Below are 9,131 nucleotides of genomic sequence, written 5' to 3'. Positions count from 1 at the left end.
CGTTTAATGCTCAAGAGAGGATAAGCATAGCAGGGACCTTAATTTTCTAGAGATACAGGGAATACCACATCAAAATGATATTAGAAAGCAGATTTAGTTTTGCCCATGGCTCGCGTAATTAAAACCTAGCCTGGTGACAGGGTATTACATATAGAAAGAAAGACACCCTTGGGCAGAGGACTACTGAAGTCTTATGCATCACTAAAGTCCTATTAAAAGCCTTTTTTGCTTGGCTTTATTAAAACCAATTTCATTCCTTGGCCCTGAAAATGCACCTGTGAAACGTTTCTGTAGGCCTTCCCCAGTACTGACAGCTTTCAAATGCTCATTGCTGATTCTGTTCTCACAGGGACAAAGCCAGTGAACCAGTCCTGATCTCCACCACATTAAGCAAGAGTGGCTTCCACCTGGTTCTCACGGCTGGCCAGTGATTTCCCCCAAGGAAAGAAGAGAAGACGAAGAAGACTTGCCTTTCCAGCTTTTTCTCAGGTGGAAAAAGCAAGAAACTGTGCACTTTCCACATGCACACACATGCATATTTTAGTCCTCTTTCCCATTGAAAGGGAGTAAAAACTCATGGTAATGTCTAGTCCTTCCACTTTAGAATATATTTCAGTTACAGATAAACCTTTGCTTTGGATACAGAAGAGACCTGAGACCTGCTCTTGCTTTGTGGTCACATAACTGGAGTTTGGCATTACCCAAATCTCTGCTAAACCATTATTTTATTTGTGCTTGTAGCTACTGTATAAGATGTTTAGGCTCTTTTTCTTGCCCGCTTTTGATTGTTGGAATATTTTTAACTCTTTCTAAATATAATTTTAAATAAGGAAAAATCTTCTTGGGATGGAGTCTGGTCAATGCCTGTTAGAATTTAAATCCACTGATTTGTTAAAACACACAGGTTCACAGTTCTGATTATTCCTTACACTCCTTATAAAAAGCTGCCACAAAACAATAGTGAAAAATGAACTTTTCCATGTTAAAATTGTGTTGAGAAATCTGTGGTAAGTATGGTGAAATTCCCAGGTTTTTAATTGTCCTTTTGATCTTCAGAAGATCATTTTCAGATAGTCAGACTGAAAGTGGGAAGGGACTGATTTAAAAAGCATATTATGAGAAGAAGACACTCAAAAATTTTAACTGCAAAGCTATGCCAAGTTCTTGGTTATTATTAGCTGAGACAAAGTCAGTGGATAGAAATTGTAGCAGGATTAAGAGAAAATTGTTCCCCCCCAAAATCATCAAAACATAAAAGTGGGGAACTACTGCTTCCCAAATGGCAGCAATAGTCATAAAGGCCTCATCTAAGGACTATATCTTGTTTGGATTTTAAGAAAACATGAAAGATACAGAATTTTTAATTCTAAATAACATTTAAGATAGAGAGTGTAGCAAACAAGAAACAAACCCCAGAAAGTCCCATTATTTTGTCTCCAGATTTGCCAGTAAACATCTTCTGAGTGCTGTTCAGATACTAAAGGACAATTTTTCTGCCTTAACATCACATCACTAAAAATTAGCTCTGTTATTTCTAGTAACTCACTTAAACATTGCTGTTTTAAAGATATTTCATCCATAAACAAATGGTGGTATTCATCTAAGAAAAGTGTACGCTGGCCAGCAGCAAAGGCAACTACTAGCAGTATGAAGCTGGACTTTGTTAGTGTTTCATATCTCTCAGGTTACTTACATATTTAAAGAATCCCAAGACCAAGACCTCAGGTTTTTTTTGGCAGAATACCTGATAAAATACCATCTGCAATACTGCAAAGGTGAGGTGGATTTTGAAGCTGGGGAGGTATTTTACATCTTCTGTTACAAGGAAGTTAATTTAATTGTTTTAATCAAAGCAAAATGCAAACCTCAACAGAGTATTAATAACCTCAGCCTCAACAGAAAGGCATTTGATTATGTAGAGTGGGATTTTTTTCTGAAAATCATAGAGAAACCTCACTCCAGAGTAATGTCAGATGTTTTTTTCCTCTGTGGTGATAACGTTCAGCATAGCAACATTAGCTTTCAGGGAGGAGGAGACAGATCTGGTTGATTTTGTTGCATTGTTATGCTCAGGCTGCAGACTCTCTGGTATATTCAGTGAGATTCTGAAAGGAAATTTGAGTTTTTTCCTGTTCATTTTTTTTAATACACAAGATCAGCCTCAAATGTTTGAGCACATTATACTTGTATTGCCCTGTGGGTCTGGAAAAGACATATATGGTCCCAGAGAAGTCCACATAGTCCCAGAATGCTGTAGAGCATGACATTTTCTGATGAAGATCATCTGTGATTTTTTTCATCCGTCTGTTTCTGCTGTGTCGTTGATAAAACCAATTACAACTCATTCAGTTTCCCATCCACTATAGTTAGAGTTGACACAGTCAGAGGACAAAACTCCCGCAGGGTGTAAATGCTCTGAAATCAGCATATTAAGGGTATCGTTTCAGAATGGTTAAATCCAAGAGTTCCTACTGAGAACAATGAGAAAGGATGTTTGCTCATTTAATTGTCTTCTCTGATGCCTGAACAGGCTATGAAGTCCCAAGGACTTATGAAAACATAAGCTTTAGGTTCTAGCCTGGGAGCATGTATTGTGAGGGATCTGGTTTCCTTCCATATGGTCATGTAAGAAGGTCTTCTAGTTTCCCATCTATAAGCAAGGTGTAACACTATCTCCACTAATCTCTCATCTTTCTTCTCAGTCTGTGCTTAGACTCAGAAACACTGTAGTTTTTGTTTGCCATAGTTAAAAACCAAAAATGTTGTGGGTAGTCTTCTTCAGGTCATTACTGAAAATATAAATATAACAATTGTGTTGCAAAACTGACTACTTTTCTCAGCATATTGCCCTAATCACTTCCTCCCTGAATTCATAAAAATACATTACCTATAACTCATGAATTGCTTGCCAGTGACTGGTCAAAGGGATACTGTAGTCTTGTTTCTTTTAAACAAACCACTGTTTTCTTCTTTGTTTTCAAGAAGGGGAGAGGATAAGGTAGCTGTTGCCCTTCTCCCTCTGCCAGGAGCTGTGTCCCTCACTGGATACTGGAGCTTCCATGATTGGGAGCTGTCAGTGGTGGCGATTCCCTCCCTGAGGCACCTATCATGCTCTTCAGTGGCTTTTTTGTAGCAGCAGAGCAGTTTCACAGCTGACTTCAGGTGTGCTGTTTGAATACCACTTTTCCAACTGCTCTGTAGTTCAAATGAGTTCATCCATCCCTGACACCTGCACAAAAGTACTTTGGAAATGTATTATTTAAAGCCTTCCTTCCTTGGTGTTTCAGAAATAAAGGTGTAAACTTTCTTTAGAGGTCTGAAAAAAAAATATTTCCTTTGCTCTTATAGGAAGAAGTGAAAGGCCAGCCTTCAAGTTGCATGTGCACACAGAGGGCCCTTGCTCCAGGAGAGGTGAGAATTACTGGAGATAATATTGCCGTCTCCCTCTCTGCATCTGAGGATGGTGAAGTCACTGAGGTGTGCTGAGCTGACACCTTGCTGCTACAGACGCAGGAGGGATGGTGTGACATTACCAGAGCAACTATGCATCCTGCGTCACACCTTCTGCTGGGCTGGGGAGGTAGGAGCTGCCTTAAAAGTTTTATCAGGTCTCGTAAAGATTTATGACACTTCTGTGCCTTCTACTATTGCCCACTTGACCTGTTGCTTGTGGTGGAGAGCAAACCAGGAGGCTGAAAACACATCGTCCCATAAACATATTTTGAAGGGCATTGTGAAGGGCTGGGGTCTGAAGATTAAGCATAAAGAGCATGAGGAAAGCTGGCTGGATCTTGTTTGGATTTTCATCAAATGTACTTTTTCCTTTTCCCATAAAAGCTTTGCTGAGGGCTGCCCATTTGAAGGAAGGTGTGAAGAAGAGCACTTTTGAGGGCCAAGACCCTTTGCCTCTCAAGGGTATAAAAATCTCAAGTTTTCTAAGCCAAAGTCTGGGTGTTTCTTTATTCTGCAAGTCAAGAATTTTGCAAAATATGGCCTGTGAAGCCTCTCAAAAGATGGGCTTTTCACTCCATTACAGAATGAAAACAAGTTTGAAAGCTTATGAACTGGAATTGCTGGTCTCCAGATAGCAGTACATGATGAGCATTTCCCTTACAAAAAAACAGATAAATACTCCAGAATATTGCAATAGCAATCCCGAGTAGAGCTGTAAAACCAATGTACAGTGGATGTGTTGGAGCAGAATGGTGACAAACTGCAGTAGTTTAAGGGAAGCATCTGTGCGCGTGGTGGTGTGGAGTACAGATCCAGTCGGTGTGTCACACACAAGCGGTACCTCTCGTTGGAGCCACGTCTCTGTAAAGCAATAGAAAAGAGCTGAGCTTGTTGAAGCATGGGATGTAAGAACATCTGCCCTTCAAAACGACAGTAATGCATCAGGTAAATGGAGGTGAGCTTGAGCTGCATGCTGCATCTGACATAATTAAAGGTGATGGAAAAGTACTGCTGTTGTAATGGGGAGATATGGTTTAATACATCTATCAGAAAGAATGCCTTTGTTAGAAGAGAGAAGCCAGAAATAACGATGCACTACATTTGTACCAGGAACAGGATTTCCCAGCACGTATTCTGCAGCTTTCATCAGACACTTGGTAGCACCTGCTGCAAAATGACTGTTATCTCTGGGCATGTTTGGAATGTTAAGCTGCACTTCCATGGACTATGTCAGGTTACATCATGTTGCAAGGGACAAATCATGCGCAATGGCTTAGCCCTCCAACTTCTGTTCTTAGGTGAAATCTTTGGGTAACTGTCTGGATAGCATGAGAAGTGACACACAAACCTTCAGGAGACAAAGGTCTCATGGTGTTAGACCTCCACCCTGTCCTCATACAATAGCATCCTCCCCAGACCCTAAACCAAAGTGGTTTAAATAAAATAAAGCCTATGTCAAAATCTTAAACAGAATATGCAAAATAAGAATAATACAACAGGAGTGACCCAAGTAACGTAGTTTCATGAGGAGAGTGTGAAGCATGAGAAAAAAAATAAATCAGGCCAGGCAAATGACTGCACAGATTGCAATTTAGATAGAATAAATGCACTAAGACCAGCAAGAAACCCATTTAAATATTCAAGCTGAGAAAGAACCAAGGCATGCACCAGAGTTTTAGTTGCCTCAGTCATTAACCAAGCACAGATTCTAAAGATGTTCAATAAAGGGAATTGACAGGTCTTCACAACACAGTTAATATGGGAATGAAATGACAAATCAGAGTAAAAGGTTACACCCAATTGCTGTGCTTCAGCAGAAGAAATTTTATATGGCGATCTTACTTCAGGAAAAAGATTAAAAAATAAATACATGCGAAGGAGGCAAGTTAAGAGACAGAGCCTGTATAAATCTTATGCCTTATCCATGTTATTAGAAATAAAAGATTAAGCAAACATCCACTGGGAGATGTCACTGAAGCAATGCAAGACATGAAGAAAAGGATCCTTGAGAGAACACAGGGGCAGCACCACCTGACTGAGATTTTAATGTAAAATTTAGCAGATCCACTGTGAACACAGAGAGATCCCCGGCTCCTAGGGGAAGTGCTTGGCTCTGGTGCCATGGGTGGCTTGCTATGGAATAAGCAAACATTGACACCTTTCTGTCCAGGAGGAAAGGACTTGACTATATCCAGGCAAAGCCTGCAGTAAATCATCTCTGCTGTAGGCAGCTTTTGTATCCTTCTTAAGCTAAAAACTACTGATGCTGGCTTGCTGAGTGGTCTCTGGTTCTCCCTACTTCCCCAAACTGCAGACGTCGGCAAGCCTGTGCTGTCCTTCGGACTTCCTTGGGAATTACTGGGTCTCTCCTGGTGGAGGGCCAGCGTCATGAAGAGCTATGGTGTATTAGAGCTTGGGCAATGGTGTGAGCAATTCATTGCTGCAAACACAAGGGTTCTTGGCTGAAGCCTGCCAGTGAGAGAGGCTTGCAAGAAGAGTTGGCGTGTGCTGTGGAGAGGGAGCAGTAGCCAGCAGGGCTTGGATGTTGAGCTCTCTAGGGTGGCAGCTCTGGGAATTCCTGAAGGAGAATAAGAGTCTTTGCTGATGCTTTCGCTTTTATTGCATTCAGGAAAATGGGCCTTGGGTGAAATTTTTCCTCCCTTTTTTGTGGGGGGGTAAGTAAACAAGATTATTTTAAGATTATGCCAAGAGTACAATTGACTTATGCTGCTGATTTCTTATGCTAATAGAAACAACTCTGCAAGGCTTTGAAACTTTGGCTAATCATTCAGCCAAAATTGCTACTCTATTTCAATAATAAAGACATCTATTGATGATTTTGTTCTGGATTCACTAATCCAATCACAAATGCCTTTTCTCTGTAGTTCCTTTGTACTCATATTTCTTACTTTTTTTTTTATTATAAAAATAATTGGAAAAGCCTCAATAAATAGATTACAGGAACAGAGAGGATTTCCATTACCATGCAAGTTCTTCCCCTTTCAGCATTTGCATGATGATCATTTAATAGCAGAATACAATTAGGGCAACTAGGGAAAAGTGTATGTCTTTGTGTTACATGATATTGCCTTCACTTGCCAATACTGTGAGTGCACAAACGAGCCCACAAAGCTGATTTAACTTGAAAATCCAGATTGGACACTGGTGCAGATGTTACATCAGGACCTTTTGTGAATAGAAATGCATGTCTTAGAACTGTTCCAGGCTCTTTTTCTCCTCAAAAGGGAGAGACGAACTGAGGTCAGCTGTTTTATTTATTTTTTTTCTAGTAATTTTACAGACAGGATTATTTGTAATCCAGTTTTCTGGAAAGAACTAGTTTGTGCTCAGCAATTTAAAAGCTCCCTGCTTCCTTGCTTCCAAAACTGCTTTCTGCACACAGCCCTCTGCTCTCCTCTCACTCGTTGCTGCTGGGCACTGCCTTCTCCTGTCCGGGTCTTCTGGGTTCCAGCTGCTGTAGCCTTACAGACACCTTATCCTGATCCTTTCAGCTCAGTAGAGGGGGAGATCTCACTTGAAAAGACAAAGACATGACCAGAAAAATTTGTAGGTCCAACTCTATGTTCATCTGAACAGAGGCTGTCTGCCAGGCAATTGAGGATGTGATAGTAGTGGTCTGGGAACAATAGAAATGGGTTGTTTGTGCTATGACGGCCGCACCTCGTTCTCTCCTCCTGTTTCCCTTCCAAACTACCATCTACACATCTGTGATATCCCTGCTGCACACAAGGTGCATGCCTGTGTCCCTACCACCTCCATTCTCCCATCAAGGCTCCAGGTGCAAAACACTGCTTTTGTATTTACAGTGCAAGACACATTGGGATATCTTCTGGTCTTTTCCAGATAAGGGACAGACCAGCTGTGTTATGGAGGCAGAAGAATGAAGATTGCTAACACCCTTCTCACATCCAACAGGAAAGTGCAGACACAGGGAACTGTAGGGCTGTCATTTTCCCTTTCCTTATTTCTATTCTTTTCACACTGATGAAACCCTTTTTCAGGGGGATACTATTTTGCAATAATTTAGTCTCATGAACTCTGTTTCTCAGCTGGGCAAATTTCTGCTATATGAATGTGATAAGATTATTTATAAGAACTATAACAAGTACTATTCCTTTCACAGATTATGGCTGCAGCCTCCACACAGTAGATAGTGTTGGGGGGAAAAAAGTAATTCAGTCAGAGCACTCAAGAACTAATCTGTCATATTTACAGGGGAAAACTTGGTGAAGAGGTTTCTGTAAAGTTCAAGTTAACATTCTTGTGTGCAGATGATATGTAGTGGTGGTGGCAGTGGTGAGAATGAGGTAGGACACAAGAAAAAAGCTTAGCTTGTTTTCACTTTGGTTCTGTGATAGTCTTCTTAATGGTGTGGGACTTCACAGCGAAGTTTGTGGTTTTGTAGGTAGTTTCATAGAGGTGATATTCTAGCCATATGAATATTGGGTTGCCAGAGAACTTGGATTCTAGCAGTCTTCCATTTTCTCATGCCTGTAGGGGAAGGTGAGCTCTGCTTTACTTAAGGGTGATTTTCGACTTCCTGCAAAGCCATCCCACATCCTCCAGTACTGTTTAAAGGTGAATACAGCTGGTGAAACACAAGTATATTGCTTACCCTCTGCTGCTCTGGAGAGCAACTTTGGTCCATGCACTCGTCTTTAGGGACCAGAGCCTCCTTGTGATTCTACTTCTGTCCTTTGCAATAGTAGCCCGTCTCCTCTCATCAGTCTTCACGCTTTCCACCCTTGCTCCCTTCTTCCATTCCTGGGAAACCCTTGGGTCCCAGGACTGCCCTGCTGTGCCTGCAGTTCTTCCTCCTGTGTGGCAGAGAGTAGAGGTGGGATGCAGGGGGGGGCACTGACTGAGTCAGGGGTTTCCCCCTTTCCCTGCTGAGCTCCCAGGGGAGTGTGTGATTGCCCACACACATGTGCAAAGGAGGCAGAAAAGTAAGCTGGGGGAGCTGCATTGGTGAATCCCCACTCTGCCACATCTCACAGCTCCCAGGCTTCCCATCTCCAAGCTGCTGCAGGGCACTGGGCAAAGCAGGCAAGAAAAGATCTTTTCCCCTCAGACAGCACATGCAGAGGTCAATGACAGTAGCTTCATGCTTATTATTTTTTGCCTGTAGCAGCTACAGGTAATATTAAAAAGGAGAAGGTGACTCATAACTTCTAGTTGCTGCCGCTCACTCTCTTTTTTAACATATGTGCATGCATGTGCCAGTTGCATCAATTAAATAGCAACCAATTCAAGTACATTTACAGTCTGTTTTTGAAATGCCAGCCCCATATTGTACTTACCAATTAAGCATGAGCAGATTAATGGTATGCATTGTTCTCTTGGGTTAACTCCACCGTATTGTCATTAGGTGGATACACCCTCATGAATCCAAGTCTTCTTTCTGTGAAAGGAAAAGAAAGTGCAAGATCAAGAAGTAGGGCATTTTCTACCAAGCAGAATCAGCTGACAGGAAAATAGGAGAAGAGTCTCCTCCCTCCCACTTTTTTATTTCAGTTGTTGTTTAATTGTTTCTTCGACCCAGTGGTTTAGTGATTTCACATCTATTTAATTAACAGAGAAATGGATAGGGCGCACTGGAAAACAAGAAAGGAAGATCAGATAGACAAATGGTCTCTTTAAGTTCACAGTTCTTAAAA

At 41.4% G+C, this 9,131-nt stretch overlaps 1 long non-coding RNA gene across 1 annotated transcript; it reads right to left on the bottom strand.

Moving 5' to 3' along the window:
- Positions 1 to 590: 590 nt before the first annotated feature.
- LOC130151949 (uncharacterized) lies at positions 591 to 8,912 on the bottom strand. Its single transcript, XR_008822816.1, has 3 exons — positions 8,775 to 8,912; positions 8,090 to 8,291; positions 591 to 4,314 (listed from the first exon to the last, which is right to left on the bottom strand). It is a non-coding gene; the product is annotated as an uncharacterized LOC130151949 (long non-coding RNA).
- Between the last annotated feature and the right edge of the window lie 219 nt (positions 8,913 to 9,131).

The sequence above is a fragment of the Falco biarmicus genome, chromosome 6 (genome assembly GCF_023638135.1).
Source record: "Falco biarmicus isolate bFalBia1 chromosome 6, bFalBia1.pri, whole genome shotgun sequence".
Lineage (NCBI taxonomy): Eukaryota > Metazoa > Chordata > Aves > Falconiformes > Falconidae > Falco > Falco biarmicus.
The sequence above is the reverse complement of the archived record's forward strand: the minus strand, read 5'-3'. Positions and strand labels throughout refer to the sequence as shown.